This window comes from Nannospalax galili, unplaced genomic scaffold (genome assembly GCF_000622305.1).
Source record: "Nannospalax galili isolate Female #2095 unplaced genomic scaffold, S.galili_v1.0 scaffold162, whole genome shotgun sequence".
Classification (NCBI taxonomy): Eukaryota; Metazoa; Chordata; class Mammalia; order Rodentia; family Spalacidae; genus Nannospalax; species Nannospalax galili.
The window spans coordinates 2435634-2453854 of NW_008350388.1; positions in this window are offsets into that span (position 1 = coordinate 2435634).

Below are 18221 nucleotides of genomic sequence, written 5' to 3' on the forward strand. Positions count from 1 at the left end.
CCAAACCTTTACAAAATTATACAACACTGCAGTAAGAGGAAAAAAATACAAATGAACAATGAGGAAACAGTCACTGACCTGAAATAACATAATTAAGGTGTCAGTTCTAAGTTAATATACAAACTTAGGAATTCCCAATAAAAGGAGACTGGAGAGATGGCTCTGCAGTTAAGAGCACTTGCTACTGATGCAGATGACTTGAGTTCAGTTTCCAACACCCACCTGGAAAGACTCCCAACCACCTGCAACTCTAGCTCTAAGGGATCTGCAACTCCCTTCTGGCCTCTGAAGGCACCTGCACACTCATGACATACACACACACATAAATAAAAACAAAAATAAATCTTTGAAAGTAAGAATTTTCAACAACATCATTAAAGGGTCTGATGTGTGGATCCATGATGGAATACTAACTGAGCATACGGGGGGTTCTGGGTTTGGTTCCTAACATTTAAAAAAGGAAAAGAAAAATTAGGAAAAGATATTAAAATTTTTAAAAGTTGACTTTAGAGCAGTTGTTTGTAAAGTTCATATAGAACAAGAATAACCAAGAATATCATGAAAAAGGAAAATAAGTCGTGGGGTCCTAGGTATAGAGGGGTCCAATAGTAGAGACTCTATAAATAAAATATTTTGAGGGTAGCAAAGTAATACAACCAGCATTGATACAGAATAGACCAGTAAGAGACCCACATTTGAAGTTCATGAGAAGGAAAGGTACCAAGTGTATGTACTAGACTGTGGTAAAGGCAGCGTGGCAAGTCTGGAGATAGATTAAAAAGAGTCAGGAGCCAGTTTGAACAGTTCGTTTCAGCCAAAGTTCAGAAGATTGATCAGGAGTAAGGAAATGAAAAATGGACAAAGACATATAAGATATGTAATTATGCTGTTTGAAAATAAAAATCATAGTTAACCTTCACAGCATGTTCAAGAAATAGGTTTTCGTGCAGGACCGCGTCAGTTGTCAACTTGACTCACTTAGGCAGATAGAACCTCAATTGAGGAATTGCTTCCAGTGGACTGGCCTGTGGCCATGTCTGTGGGGCATTTTCTGATTGCTGAGTGATATGGCAGAGCTCAGCCCACTGTGGGCGGTGCCACTCCTGGGCAGGTGGGCCTGAGTTGTACCAGAAAGCAGGCTGAGCAGGGGCCAGGGAAGCAAGCCAGTAAGCAATGTATTCCTCCATGGCCTGTGCTTCAGCTCCTGCCTCCAGGTTCCTGCTTGAGCTCCAGCCCTGGCTTCTCTTGATGAAGGACTGTAAGCTGTAAGCTGAAATAAACCCTTTCCTCCCCAAGTTGGTTTGGTCATTCTGTTTATCACAGCAATAGAAAGTAAACTAGGAAAGTTCCTTTTTGGAAACTGGTAAATAAAGAAGGAAAATCAAAGCTGAATCTTATCTGTCCTGTGTGAACTAGAGACTTAATCAATGAGGTGATAAAGAGACATTGCTCTTCATTGAAGTATTCCAGCTAAATAAAGGAGGAATGACACTCTGAATAGCACCATTGTACATCCAGCTCCTAATGCACTGAAGAATCCCAAGTTAACGAGCCTAAGGGAATGTCATTAGTTGCTGCTAACAACACAAAGAGAAGCCAGCAGATGTTATGCCTTTCTGAGTGGAGGTATAGGACCTCACTTGTGGTGCGGGAGTAGTCTAGAGTGCTGCCAGAAAGCCAAACTTGGAACTCACTCAGCCTTAAGTCTAATTGCCAATTTATAGGATGTGTGATAACCAGCATTAGCAAAAGCCAAACCCCGAAAAACCATCTGGGCAGAGCCAGGCCTCTTCTTCCACCAAAGAAAGAGAGAGAGTGAGGACCTTGAGGTAAAGAGAGACGAACAGTGACAATGTGTGGGCCTTGACAGAATTCCAATTCAGATGGCTTCAGTTCTAAACAAAGAAGTATAAGAGAGATCTGGGAAAATATGAACTGTGACCACTAAGGAGATCATATTAAAGTACTTTTATTTACACATGATACAGTTTTATGGATGCTTTAAATGTTCTTTTCTTCAGAGACACATAAGGAAATATTTGTGAATGAATATTCACAGATATTAAGAATGGGATTTGCTTCACTGAAATGTGGGAGGGGGAAAAGTAGATGCGGCAGTGGATTACAAGGTTGAGCATGAGCTGATCAACGTGGGCATTTTAATTTTTCTGTACAAAAATAATTTTAAACTATGTTTTCCCCTGGGGCTACAGAAGGCTAATGCATTTTGCATTTTAAGCATTGTGGCCTGTAAACATTTTTGCTTTTCCTGGAAAGATCACCATTCAAAATGTATACTGTACACAGGTACATAGAATGGTCTGTCTAGTAGCATGCTGTGTCATAGCACTGGAAGCTAGAGATCACCACTGTCCGCTCTGTCCCTCTGTCTGTGCTCACCCTAGAGAGGAAATGAAAGATAAGCTGAAAGACCTCCACAAATGGCCCGGCCCTCAGATGTAGCCTCCCCACATGACTCATTCAACAATTTTCAGCGGGGTAATTGGTTGAATTCAGCTATGCTACACATCGATTCAGCACTGTATACAAATCACTTGGTTTGGTAGTTTGGCAGAATTGGCAAGCTAGTTTATTACCCATGGTGCAAGATCCATTCCTATTCCTGTCAGTCAGGCTCATAGAAACATGCCCACATAACTGACTCTTTGATGCAATTTCTTTTGAAAGCAAACATTATTGTCACCAATTTGCATTACTTGTTAAAAAATAGAAAACAAACATTATATCCTAAATGTGATGCATGTATAGAAAACCAATGACGAAGCTTTTGATTTCAGTAGACTTTGTATTTCCTATTTCCTTTTTTCCTCTGTCTGAAGTTTCACATCCATCACATTTCTTATTAGTCATGCAAACTTAACAGCCATTCTCAAGTCTAACACTAATATTGACATTGAAGAAAAGAGTTAACAGGAATGAATGCTTTCTCCCTCATCTGTCACCATTAATATCACCTTCATGAAGGTTGGACCTAACAGGAACCCCACCAAAGTGAAAAGTGCTCTTAAGTCAATGTCATTCTCAGAGTTAGACACCTTATTGACTGTGATTCAGAACCACACTCATTTAGAAACATGCGAAGGAAGAAATTTATTAGATAACTAAAACTAGGCCTGGCTCTTTGAGAGCCTATGTTTCAAAGAATGGTGAGGTCTCTTTGTTCTTCAAAGCTCTGCTGGTACAGGGTGAGATAAATCACCCTCCATTTTACTCTGTCAGTGCAAGAAGAGTTTTAGAAATTCAAATATGTTCCTGTGCCATTATATGTGTGCCACAGTCATGCCTTCCCTTGATTCCATCAGGTCCAGCATTTTGTCTCTGTTGTCGTGAGGGGCCACAGATGTCTTAGAGATGTCCAGAACAGTGTGGGTCTACACAGCTACATCAGCCTTGTATGGCAGCATCCTTAGAGCAATATCAACAATGACTCAACAAGTCTTCATTCTGAATTGTAAATAAAATCTGAATTGCTCATCATTGCATTCAGCTTTGCAAATCCATCAGAGGAACTACTGCAACTGACGTGGTAAGGGTGGTTAGGCATAGAAGCGCTATTTTATAATCTTTAATATGTTGAATAGTTAATGAAGGGCTGGAGAAAGGCCTTCAGTTCAGCCAGCAGTGGGAGCTGATACTATCTAATCATGCGTTTCCACTATGGCCAAGCAAATCTTGCCTCCCGAAATGCCTCTAGTTCAGATGGGAGAGACCAGGAGGAAGCAGGCACATTGTTTCCATGCTGTTCAGTCATTGGCCTTGTTTCCTAGTCTTCCAACAAGCACATTAGTTAGCAGCTCCAATTGTGAGGGTATTTGCGGGGGGGGGGGGCGGGTGTAATTCAAACACCTGTCCACTAGAATCTGGATTGGAGCCACTGAACAGTTGTCAGATGGTAACTGTAATGTTTATAGATTCAATCCATAGATCTGCCTCTATGTTGCAAAAAGTGCCAAAAAGTTATATAGCCAGACATCTGGCCACTGGAAGAGCGTCTATCTCTTTAGCGCTCCGAGTGGCCCTCAAAGTTCTATTTGTGCATGCTATGCTGATCCTGGGAAAGCAAGCGTGATTTTAAAATTGTTATCTCCCTCATTTCTGTTCACAGAGTCATAGCAACAACTTCTGCTTACCGACTCCCTGCCAGGACTGTAACCAAACCAAGATATAAAAAGAGAGCTTCTAGACCTGCGGCTTCCTGTCTGTTTCTACTAAGCTTGCCCTATGACTCCTCTCTCTGTCCAAATACAATCAAACAGGCATTCCAGTTGTCCCCACTGCATAAGTCATGTTCACAAAGTAATCTGAGTATTTGAAGAAACATTTGAATTCAGTTAAACTTCGGGGGACAGTACAGTGTTCTACAGGAAAGACACTAAGAAGGGTCCTGACGGGTTCACCTTTGCCCTCTCATCTGTAATTTTACTAGGAAAGGACATAAACAAATTAATGATAGATTATATGCACACTATACATATGTTTTCAATGATAAATGATAAGCTTCAAATATAACAAAGTGATGAGGGCCATGAAAACTTTCTTCTTTCTTCTTTGAATCTATTTAGCAAGCATGTATACATTTGTGCGCATGCACCTGAAAGAGTACTTAAGTTATATGGGATAATATTAAGCAATGGGTTTATTTTATAGGAGGAATTTTGAGTTTTGGAAGTTTAGGGAGGGCTCCCTAATTAAACTTGACCTTTGCTGTATTACTAGGAATTCTGATATGGTTTTTACTATTTTGATTTTTCGTCATAGCCAAGTACTTCCTACAGTGACTGGAGTCTCCACTGCTTGCAAACCTAAATTTCTTCCACATTTCTCCCCCAATTATTTTATGTGGTTTCTCTTCCCTATTTTCCACCTTCTAGAAGCATTTACAGTACCTGCAGGTGGTGGACCAACCCTGCTAGGGGTACCAAGGGTTAACTCGATTTTCATTACAGATGAAGAGAGATGGATCTGAAGAGAATCCCCTCAGGTCACATGCGAGGGGAGAGGCCTGATGTGTTGGCTATTTGCCATTAAAGCTCATTAAAACGATTCCATAGCTATGTCTAATTCTAATGAAAAATTAATGCTAAAACGTTAAGGGCTAGAGAATCTTAATAGTGATGGTGACAGAAGGCACAGCCACCAGTCTTTGTGGACATCTGTCCTCTCTGGTCTCTCAACAATGGGGCTTAATCTTACATACTATGCTGTAGCCCTTGGTAGCCTCCTAGATGTGAGTTCAGGTGTTTCTAAATCATCTATGTGAGAGGGCATGAACCGCAACTACAGGTTCATTATATCAATAGAGTAAGTTAATTTTCTCTTTCTTTTATTTTTTTCTTTGTTTTTTGAGACAGAGTCTCACGTAAGACACACTGGCCTCAGTTTCGAAATGTAGTCAAAGCTGATCTTGAACTCCTGATCTTCCTGCTTTCATTTCCCAGAGGCTGGGATTATATGTATACACCATCATGCTGGCATTGCAGGCTAGTTGCAAAGGGACTCAGTAAAATAAGCCAAGTGGAAAGTAAGTCAAGTCCTTTGATATCAACCAAGAGACACCTCAGGGAGCCAATATTTCTGAGTAGGATTGAAATTGAAGTATTATATTAAGGTGAGAGAGTTCTTAGTTTTTCTGTCTTGAAATTAGTCAAAGAGTGCCATGTTTTTCTGAATGCTTGTAAGTCAGAGGCATTGACACCCAAAGCTCAACTTATGTCATCCTGCAGTTAGTGGGACTTACATTGTAGTCTATGTATAGCAGAGTCGCAAAGTCTGGTTCCCACTTCAAATCATTGTCATTCTCTCTGTAGCTAATCTGACCTTCTTCCCACACACTGTCCCTCCCTCCACTCTCCAGTACCTCCTACATGCCCACCTACCTCTAGCTAGAGAGAAAACTTAGCTAAATGGCCAATCCAGCTTAAAACAGAAGTAACGATCCGTGTCCCTTAGATAAGGATCTCTGTCTTTCAGCAGTATTTTCTTCCCTCAGACATCTTTCCGAAGATGCTGTAGAATGTGGAAATGATGTGCCTTCTGAATGATTCGGGAAGAGCCCAGTTTTGCACATGAATTTTTCTCCGCCTCTACTCTTCCTTGAAGTTCAACTTCATCTGTTAGAGTTACTTGCCTTGATGATTTTTGTATGAAAAATCTGCAGCTGCACTGACACAAGATCTGTTGGTGTTCGCAAAACATGGTGATTCACCTGAGCTTACCTGACCCCCAAATGAACTAGTGCTATAGTAGAGATCCCTCAGTGTCTCCTGTAGTTAGTCTATTTGGACTCCTTACAGGAGTCATTTGCCAACTCTGGATGCAGGACTTCCCTGTCTTAGGAATCATATTCATGTGAGTATCTAGGCTCTTGCCTGATCCCTGCATTGGAATCAAGGGTGTCTGAACATTTGGCATATCCAGGTCCCACTCTACCTGGTCAACTACCTGGATGAAGTTGTTTGTCAACTTTCCTTCTCCTCCTCCTTCCCCTCTGGCCCTCTTATTCTTCCTACCATTCCCTAAGTTAGAAAAGAGTTTCACAGTCCCTTTGACCTCTCCTATGTTGTATTTTCTTATTACTGTGGAGCTGGCTCACCTGACATTGGGAGATAAGGGAATTTAAGAAATCCTCTCTTCAGACAACTGCCTGCTTTAATTTCAAAAGCTAAATGTTACCTAGGTCTCTCTGCCCTCCTTCAGTCCATGTTATAATCTACCCCAGGAAGATGGTTGTCTGATTGATTAAAAAAAAAAAAAAAAAAAAGAATCTTCTCTCTTTGGGAAGGTAAAAAGGAAAGAAAGAATATTTAGAAACCAATCAATCCTGCTGTGCACACATTGATATGGGCTAACTCACATGCCCTTCCATTAGAAAATATGCACGTAGCTGTTGAATTTGGGACTGGAGATGTATTGGGAAATGGTCAGCATTTTTGTTCTACTTTCGGAGGGATTTCTGATGTCCTACATCTGTAATTCTGTATAGGAAACAGAAAGATCATGCTGCGTTTTAGAGATGTCATGCAGAATGCAAGGAAGGAATACAAGAGGCATTTGATAATTTCATGGAGATACGAAATCGTTTTCTAATACTGGGGTAGTTTGAGAATGAACTGTCCCCTATAGACTCATACATTTGAACACTTGGTTCCCAGTTAGTGGTGCCATTCTGTAGAACTTTGAGATCTTGGAGCCTTGCTGGAGGAAGTGGATCACTAGAGGTGGGCCCTGAAATTTATAGCCTTATAGCTTACCTTTAGAGCTTACTTCCTGTCTGTGCTTTACTTCCTGCCTATGGGCACAATGTGACCAGCCACTTTAAGCTCCTGCTGCCCTGTCTTCTCCTCCATGATATGCTATATCCCTTGTTAAACCAGGAGCCCAAATAAACCTTTCATCCCTTAACAAAATAACTAACACGAGCACTACTGTAGGTGGACACACACCCACATCCAGTGGCCCAGAAAACTAATGCCCGTTTGAAAGATAATAGCAGTTCTGATGGCTGCTCCAGGCTCGCATGTCCCAGTGCAGTGCTGGGTCAATAGCCCCAGAGTGGAGTCAGCATACTCAATGGATAAGCAAGACAGCCACTGAACTGTGGGAAGGAAGTATTGAATTCTGTTTGTATTTGTTTCTTACTGTGACAAGGAGTGAAATGAGCATTTCTGATATTTAACATATGACTTTACACCCATTTCCCTTCTTGTCACATTGACTGGACTAAGGGGTCTCCAAGAAGGGTGAAGAATTCTACAATGTTCAAGGGGTTTTGACAGTGGCCCGCTCATCTGTTCATTTTTAAGTTTATTGTGACACTGTGATGAGGTGCAACTGTGACATGCTTGGTACACACAGAGGGTCTCCATTAACTACTGGAAACATAAGCTGTTACATTTAAAAATAGGCACTTTATTTTTTTAGCAAAAATGTAGCTTCCAAATTTGCTTGTTTTTCCCCTGTTATAAAGTATGGATGCCCATCAATCATGTCCTATTGATTTAAAAAGTAAGTCATTTAAATCACATCGTTCTCACAAAAATATGATAATATAGTTATTTAAATGTACTAATATCCTTTCCAAGTACAAAATGCATTTTGTATAATTAATAAAGTATTATTTATCTTTTCTGTCTTTTTGAGACAGGCTGAGGCTAGAGGTTAATGTTGGGTGTCTTCCTAGACTGTCCTTCATGTTACATATTGAGGCAGGATCTCTCACTGAACCCAAAGCTCACTGATTTGATTAGTCCAGTGAGTCAGTTTGCTATGCTCATTCAGCATTTTGGGGGATACTGGAATCTGAACTCTGGGCCTCACACTTCTGTGGCAAGTGCTTTACCCACTGAGCCATCTCTCCAGCCCCTAGATACTTGTGTCTTATATCTGACTCTTCTTGCACGTTAATACTCTAGCCTAGGTTGCAAGGTTGAAAGGTAGCTTAACTATCTCTCTGTCACTCTTTCATAATGGAAAGCATATGGTTTGGACCATAAAGCACTCATTAAGGTACCACAGGCCAGTGCTAACAGCACGCTCTAACTGTGAGCCGAGAAACTAAGGGAGAATAGAGTCACTTCGTTGCTATCACATAAGCCCAAGCCCCAAGGAGTGACAGTGACACAGGGCCTACTTCTTTTATAGCCACCCCAGAACAGATTAGGGGGTGTCTGATTAGATCAAAAATGCTTCCACAACCTTTTATTCAGCCGATTTACGTGCAATGTAGAGGAAGTTCTAAAACCTGAGTTACTTTTTGATGGGGCGTGAAGACTGCCAGGTGGCCATTATGGTCCATCATGTCACCAGGTGCTCTTTAACCAGGAGATTACTGACAAGATGGATGTAATGACAACGGGGAAAATGTTAAAGTGTTACTATCTGTCACGTCAGCCTACTCTCCACTGCCAGGGTGAGGTCTGCTTGTTATAGAATCCTGGAAGAATAGCAAGCTGAGGCCACACATCTTGGTAAGATAGCCCCATCATTTTTATTTTATTCTTATTTTCAAAATAGACCCAAAGGCTACAAGTACACTAATGTGTCAGTTTTCAGCAGCAGGAAGTTTCTGTGGCAGCCATAAGCCTCCGCAATGGGGTCTTGCAATGGAAAAACTGACAGACCCTTAACTATGGTTGCACTAACAAGTGTCACAATGATAAAAGTTGGCTTAATAATCCACAATTTGGCCCAATTCCATGGGGCTGGTAGAATCTCCACTAAACCGTGGATGCTCATGTTGGCCTAATAATTTGTGTACGTCAACTCGTGTGTGTTGGCAGTTTCTAAACGGGTTCCTTCTACCCTGAATGTAGGCGGTGTGATGAATCCTGATTCTCAGCTTTGACAGCCAGGTCTCTGTGCCAAAGAGACTAAAGCAGGATAGAGGAAGCAAAACTTGTCAGGGAAGGAGGCAAGAAACAGTGGTGGATCCTGGGAGAAAATGCAAGTTCCTCCAGTCTTGTCAATGCAAAGTCCTCATCAGCAGTCATGAACAGGGGCAGTCCAACTGTGGCTGAGAGAAAGGAAGGGTAGCAGAGCAGGCACTCAACAGCTACACATTTAGAGAGCCAGGAGGTCAGGCAGAGCACCTAGGGGGACAGCATAATTCTTTCCCTTAAGGAGCCCATAGTGTAGTGGGAGATAAAAATGTCAAGAAATAAACACAGGTTTCTTGATTTGGTTCCCGATGAACCAAACATAGGGTGGGAATGAAGGAAAAATGCTGGGTGTCTTATTTTCTGTATACCACTTACCACCAAATCATTCTCCCACTCATCTGCACACCCCCATTCATCTAGCCATGCACCCATGCACCCATGCATGCATGCAACCATCCATCCATCCATCCATCTTACATTTATTGACTGCTTATTATACATGTCTTTTCTTCCTAGTACTAAAAACCTTCTTCCTTAAACCAGGGTCTTCTCCCAAATTTCCTTTTCCTGGTGGAAACAGCCTTCCATTCACACCTGTCTCCACCTGAAGCCAGAGTGTATTTTCCTTTACAGTCTCTGTTGCTTTATTTCTTCTTTCTGTTTCCTGTATTTACCAGCTCAGTCTGACCCTTAGGTGATGGGTAGAGTGCTGTGTGCATAATGCGCTGGGTTAGTGTTTGGCTTGGAATGGAATTAGCTCTCACACTGAGCATTAGTGATCTGGCCTGCCTGCTTCCTGTCACTCTATCACATCACACCCTCTACTTAATTTTTCTACATATCTCTTTTTGATGTTTTAGTAATTAGTTCCACATGTTCAGAAACCTTATTTGCTAATAATAAATGAACTTAAATGAACTTGTCTTATTTGCTAATAATAAATATTTAGATTGTGGCCTTTTTACTTGATACCAGTGAATATTCATTGAATTAGTGCATGAATGATTTATTTTTCAAGATTCACATAAGCTTCATCTTCCCATGAAAGTGTTCATGAATTCCCTGTCCCAACTCCGAATGTTGGGACAACAGATAAACATTCAAAATACTTAAAGGCATATTCTAAAAATGAATTATGTGTCCACTTTCCACACTTGGTCTAAGGGCCAAGGTAGGTATATCTTTGTTGTTTAGTATAGAAGCCCACTGTCAGTGCTTCCTACCGACTAGAGTACATTATTGAATGACTTGTTAAAGAACTCAGGGAATTATAAGAATAACCATGACATTTAATCATACAAACTAACTTTACCTACATGGATAGTCAAAAGTGTAAAACATATTATCTCTAGATAAATGGGAAGTTTTGGATCAATTTGGCTGAAATCATGTTGAATATGGTTTTGATAATTTGAGTAGGAGACACACAGACATCTGGGTTGACACCTGTTTTGACTCTGTCCAGGAACAGGTTTGAGATTCCAAGTGTAATAAATGTTCTGTGTCACTGCACACCTAGGCCTTTCAACCAGGGTTGTGTTTACACCATCCAAAGACCCTCAGATCAACAATCCCCTTTGGTGGTCAGACCATCTGCACAAGGAAGGACATATCAGAGCTGGCATGGGGCCCTGAATCCAGTATAGTGAAAGATGATGATAGGGACTTGAGAGGCTGGCCACAGTTTGCTAGAGCCAGGCCTGCAGGGTTTGGTCTCCTATTTGGTGTGTGGCTGTATTGATATGATTAGACCAGATTAGGTAACCAGAGAGATGATCTCCCAGGGCAAGTCCTCATATGTAAGTGTTAGCCTTTAAGAAACGCATGATCTAGGGGAGGGAAATAAGTGTGCACGTGATTATCCTTCAAAGGAATGGATGTGACAAATATGCCCTGAGAGCCAACCCAAGGAGCTATGATTCAGTTCTCAGATGTTTCGTGAGCACCCAGCTGAAGAAAGCATATGTTAGGTACAGGGAATTTAATGATAAGGCAAAAATCCCTGACCTGTGTATCAGTCTCCAGCCTAATGAAGGAGACTGGTATGTAAATATATCATTATGAAACGAGCAGTATTTAAGATTTTTATTACTTTTTAATTATTTTGCATGTTTGTGCATATGCACACTTATACTTGCTTGCCAAGGTACATGTGTGGTCAGAGGACAACTTGCAGGAAGCGGTTCTCTTTCCACCATGTAGCGCCCAGGGTTTGAACTCAGATCATCAGGCTTGGCAGCAGGCACCTTTACCCACTAAGCCATCTTACCAGCCCCAAATGAGAGTATTAATAAAAGTGTTGTAGAAGATCAATGGGCAGCATTTTGCTCAACTGGGACTTCAAGGTAGCTCCCTGAAGAGACAACCCCAAAGTTGAGCCCATGTTAATATAACTCAGCCGTGGTGTTGCATTTAGTAGGTACCATAACACTGTTGACACTGTCCATAAACTATCTTTTTACATTTTTACTTCTGTGTTGTGTGAGCATATGTGTGTGCCCCTGTGTGGGGAGGGCGGAGGTCAACACTGGGTGTCTTAGTCTATAGCTTTTCACCTTATTTTTTGTGGCAGTGTCTCTAGTTGAATCTGGAGTGCACCAACTCATCAGGACTATCTGTCCAGCTATTACAGGCACCACCCCATTCAGTGTTCCATGTGGACGCTGGGGATCTCATGCTTGTACAGTAGGCCCTTTATTGACTGAAATTATCTTATTCAATCCTCCCCCAAAACATATAAGGTGTGTCCTAGCTTGCTTCTCTATTGCTGTGATAAAATAGTCTGACCAAAAGCAACTTGTGGAGGGAAAGGGTTTATTGCACCTCATGGCTTCCAGTCCATCATGGAGGGAAACCAAAGTGGGAACCTGGAGGCAGGAACCTGGAGGCAGAGACCACAGAAGAACACTGCTTGCTGATTTGCTTCCTCCCACTTACTCAGTTAACCTCTTTCTATAGCCCAGGCCCACCTACCCAGGGATGGTATTACCCACAGGGGGTTGGGCTCTCCTGTATCAATTAATAATTAAGAAAAGGCCTCCCAGACATGGCTACCAGCCAATTAGATGGAGACAGTTCCTCAACTGAAGTTCCCTCTTCCTGGGTAACTCTTGTATGTGTCAAGGTGACAAAAACTAACCAGCACAAAGTAGATACTGTTAGTACCTCCATTTATCCATAAGAAAACCAACTGTGGTACAGAGAAATTAAGCAGCTTTCCAAGGTCACACAGTTGGTAAATGTTGGAGCTCAGCCGCAAACCCATGGAATCTGGTTCTATTCTAGGAGCTGGTGATGAGGCTCCTAGCTGGTGAAACTCAAATTACACCTGAAATTAACTTGGAAGGCAATAACAATATGGTATAATCTTTTCAGTGTTTTTAAAGCATTTTTGATTATTTAAAATTAAACATTCTTGAAAAGATGGATCGAACACTAATAAGAAACAGAAGAGAATTAAGTGATTTCCAAGCATATAGAAATATTTGAAATCACTAACAAGAAACAAAAGCAAAACAAAATCCCTTCTGTACTCAGTAAATTGTAAAATATTTCAATTAATTATTGCTACAGCCTTTCTAAGAACAATTTGATAATTACATCAAAAGCCTCAAAAAGCCAATTTTTTTTTGTTTCTGTGAGACAGGGTCTCCATGTAGCCCAACTGGCCTGAAACTTGCTATGTAGACCTGTGTGTTTGTGTGTGTGTACATGCACATGTATGCCACAGCATGAGCATGGAAGTCAGAGGACAAGGAGTCAATTCTCCTTCTGCTGTGTGGGTTTTGGGGACTGAACTCAGGTCCTCAAGCTTGGTGGCTACCACCTTTACCTGCTGAACCATCTTGTCAGCCCTGCACTAAGGCTTCTGGCACCAAAAGGGAAGTATAATTACTTGGGAAGTAGAGGTGTTCTGTGTTAGGTTCCCTGATGGACGGGGTTTTCTGACAGGCAAGTGGATGAGTGGAGCATTTCAGGAGTCACACTTCTGATACTGGGGAGACCATGCAAGCTTTAACGTGCGGCAGAAGAAAAGAAGGACATAAAACAGAAAGGCCCAGATGCTACACGCAAACAAAGCCGGGGGCAGAAGACCTTCAGGAGAGGCCAGACTGGCTGAAATACTGTGTGGTAGGGGACTGGTGCCAGATAAATCCACAAAACTTAGAGCTAGACCAAATAAGTTTGTTTGCTTGTTTGTGCTCTTGTTTGTTTAATGCTATAGAAAATAAAGCACTTCTGAGGCCTTTTGGGCCCTGGACACCACACAGCAGATGCATCGCTAACAGCACTGGCAATGGTGTGCCACAAAACAAAAATATTTATAGCCACTGTTTTAAAACACTTACTATTTGAATATTTCAAGTACTGTGAACCAGACTTTAGTCTCGTCTATGACTCACAGCAATTTTATGAGGGAGGTATTATTATTCTCATTACAAATGTTTCTTGAACCTGGCATGGTGGCATACCTTTAATCCAAGCACTCAGGAGGCAGTGGCAGGGGGAATCTCTGTGAGATCTAGGTCAGCCTGGTCTACATAGCAAGTTCCAGGCCAGCTGGAGCTTCAAGGAGACCCTGTCTCAGAAGACCAAAAATTTTTTTTTAATTTATTCATTTTTATTTTATATGTATGAGTGTTTGGTCTACATGTAAATGCACCCACACATGCATGCAGTGCCCTTTGGATCTCCTGGAATAGAAGTTACAGATGGTTTTTAGCCAGCATGCGCATGTTGGTGCTGGGAACTTAACCCGGGTCCTTTGCAAGAGCAGCAAGTGCTCTTAACCACTGAGCCATCGCTCCAGCCCCTATTGCTCTCATTTGATAGATGAGGAGACGGAAAAGCAGAGTGGCTACTAAGTCTGACCAAGATTGTATAATTAGCAAGTAGCAGAAGGCGGTTTCCAACTCAGGCCAGTTGGATTCCAAAGTCCACAGCAGTGATGGGAGCAAGGAGGCCGTCTAAGGAGTTCTTTCTGAGGTGAGAAATCCGATCTGAGATGTGCTCTCCGAGAAGCTGCTCACGTGGAAACCAACAAGATCTATACACAGAGAACAGCTCTTCTTACCAGGTAGGCTGTGTGACTCGGGGCTGGGAGCAGAGAGGATAAAGAGGTGCAGGGTATAAAGGCAACGAGACAAGACTCATAGGCTAATCACGGTTTGGGGTTTACTCAGAATGCAGTGTGACCCATCAGAGGGTCTTGATGAGCTGAATCAGCTGAGACATCTCTGTGGCATGGCAAGTAGGAACTTCATATCTAAATGGGGGTATAAAGAGTAACATAGGAATTCTGGGAGGAGGAATGATTTGTGAGTAGGTGTAACACTGAAGGGAATTCTACACAAGCAGAAGAGAAGGTTCCTGTAGAAGAGCCAGTGGGTCTGGTGGTCAGACCTTTAGAAAGTCTCAGCTGGGAACTCTGAACTTTATTCAGTGTAGGAAACAGTAATTTTCAGCAGAAAGTATAAGATTTATACTTTAGAGGCATCTCTTCCTGTGGGCTGACTGGAGCAGAGGCTTTTGGGAGCCTAGAAAGCTGGACAGGAAGTGTGGGGAGCCTGAGAAGGCAGAAACAATGAAGATGCAAGGGAGAATATTTGAGAGATGAGATGGGAGAAGCTTCCAGATGTCTGTAGTGTTTATGAAGAAACATTCAGAGGAGCTCCTGGTTTTCTGGCATAGTGAATGACTAACTGTATGACATTGACTGGGAACCTAGGAAGTGGATTTTCAAGGGAAAAAAAATGCTGAGTGAGTCCAGTTTTTACCCAGTGCCTGACTTCTTTAGGGTCATCCAAGAAGAGACTGGAATCAGTGGAAACATGGATCAGAAGTGTAAAGCTGTGGATCAGAGGTGAAGCCATGGGATTGATTATCCATCCCAAAGTGGTCCCCTGAAGACCTGGTTACACACAAAGTCACTAGCACACTGGGACAAGAGTAGGTTATGGGCACTAAAGGACATATCTGGGGAGGCATGTTGACATTTGGGGGTTGAACGGAGAAAAAAATAAACTGTAAAGTAGATGGAGGACAATTCCAGAGAGGCAGAAAGAAAACAAAAAGAACAATCAAGTAAATAAAGTAGAAAAAAATAAATGAGCTATATAGCACAACTTAGAAGTCAGAGGTAATTTTTGCAGAAGACTGCACTGGGGGTGGGGGAGTGTCAGTATAAATTGGAGACAGGTGCTGGAAATTGCTTTACTGGGAAGGGAGGATGCAGAAAAGATAAAAGTGAGTTTGTGCTTACAGGTTAGACTTAGCGAGGGAAGGGACTGGGTATACGGAGGGAGGTGACTGAAGATTCCGAGAAAGTAGGCAGGGATGATGTCCGGGCATATGCAGAGGGACAGGGCCCATCCAAACTCCTCTCTCCCGTGAGCAACCTCTTCCACTCACTGAACTTTGGTCAGCTGGCCCCATTTCTGCATTTGAACAATTTCATTTCATTGACTAATATTGACTACAGTCTGCCCCATATATCTATCTCTTTCTAAATTTCTCATTATCCAACATAGACACAACGAGCTGTAGGCTACTTGGGTCATCTTAAGCTTGGCATTTCTCCTCCCAGGACCTCTGGGTGGAGCAGAGCCTCTAGAGGAGGGGCCACTCGACCACCTTCCAGGAATGTGGTTGGGATGGGTTATCTTATCTCTAATTCTTGGAGTTGCTGTCCTTGTCTTTACTTTTCAGATGAGGAAACAGTCTCAGAAAGGCTTCTTACACATTCATTCAATGTTGTGCTCTCAGGAGGGAGTGGAGCCAGGCTCATGGCTTGGCTTGGAGGACTCCTGACCATATTGTAGATGTCATGTTCCACTGGATTTGAGGTGAAGAGGTTGGAGGCAAGAAGGCAGTTGAGAAGTTTCTGCAGAATCCATACCTATGGGATTAAAGGGATGTTGCTGGCAATGGGAACAGAGAGCTATGGATGGAGCGGGTTGGGAAGTTTGTCTTAGGAAGAAGCCACACACTTAGTCTTAGAAGGATGTAAGGCAAGCTACATGATTATTATATACAAAAATGGTGTTAGCAGTACCCCAGATACTGGCTTCTAAACAACATTTTAGCTTTGACTGACTCCAAAGCTGGTGCAGAGAAAGTCCAAGGTGAACCTGGGATGCCTTTCTGTGGCAGAAAGCAACGAAGCACTCAAAGATTAATGAGACCATGTCAAAAGGACACAGGAAGCCAGGAGAGCTGGCTTGAAAAGAATCTTACTGACTGAACTGGGGACAACTGAACAACAACAAACTTGAGTAAGTGATACCAAAAGAAACTCAGAGCCCATGAGACAAGAAAGAAGGGAAGGAGGGAGGCGAGAAGGGAGAGAAAGAAAGAGAAGCAGGGAGAGAGAACACAAATAGAAAAGAAGTAAATAAACAGTAAAGGATAATGATAGAATTAGAAAATCATTTTGTAGCAGAATAAGAGATTTTAGGGACATGTTGTCAATGCATATTAAAACCACTGGATTTCTGGGAAAAAGATATTCCTACAAACTTGAATCATCATTTTATTATTAATTACAAAAATGACAATGTATATTTATATTGGAGAAATAGTGTGTCTAACGCACATCAAATTTAGCATCACTAAGATAAATAAATGGTCAGTGGGTGCATCCTGGTACAACAGGAAGCAGACAGCATGCAGTACAGCATATATAAGAATGTGCAGCATTCCTACCATATGTTAAACTTGGTCTAATCAGGAGAAAGCAAATCTTACACCACGGCTGGTCTGAGTCTTTCAAAGTCTCAAAGAAATTGTGGGAGGGAGTTTAAAGGAATCTAAGTAGGTGGGACAACCAAATGCAATATGTGAACTTAGTTGGAGCCTAGAATTTTTGAAGCCACACACTGGGTAACTGGAGACATTGGTATGTGGACTATAGTATATGACATCTGAAAATGAAGCCTAGAGTTAACTGTGGATAAGCACGTAAGGATGGATGGATGTGCCATCCACCTAGCAAAAAGCTAAACAAACGGAAAAGTCAACAACTCTTCATAGAGCCATCAGAGAAGTAAAATATTCAAAAGTGCTGAGAGAAAAAACAACCCCACCAACCTTAAATCGACTTTACATTTCTCCGATGTGTAATAGCATTGTTGTTAAGTAAGCGCATCTAGCACTCATGAGATAGAACCAGGGGAGCAGTATCCGAATGTCTGCAACGGCGCTTTCAAACATACAGAGGCATGCTTTCAACTAATACATTAAGAATGTGTCTCACGTGGTTCTAATAAGTAATATGGAAATTATCAGAATGATAAATATAGAGTAGAATGTTCAACTATAAAAACAGCATTTTCTGACCTGTAGATCATAAGAGACCATTTCCAAGTCTCAAAAAACATCTCGAGCTTCTTCCTTTCACAAGAATGAGTTTATTGATCAAGATAATATATGCTATAATGCTAGATAGGTTTGATATAATCACAGAAATTACTTATACCTGGTGACCTCATGCCTACATATTACCATAATAACACGAAACATTACATTCATGCAAAAATGTGCATGCAAATGTTTATAATTCTATGCATCATCATCTGAAATTGGATACACACCAAATCTTCCAAATGGATGAATGGATAGATTTCTTATGCCTATTCAATGGAATGCAAAAACTTGGGCAGATTTTAAAAGCATTTTACAAAGTAAAGAAGTCAGACTCCAGGGCTGGGAAGATAGCTCAGTTTGTAAAGTACTTGCTGTGCAAGCATGAGGAACTGAGTTCAAATCCCCAGCACCCACATAAAAGTCAAGCATGATATACACTATACCCCCAGTCCTGGAGGA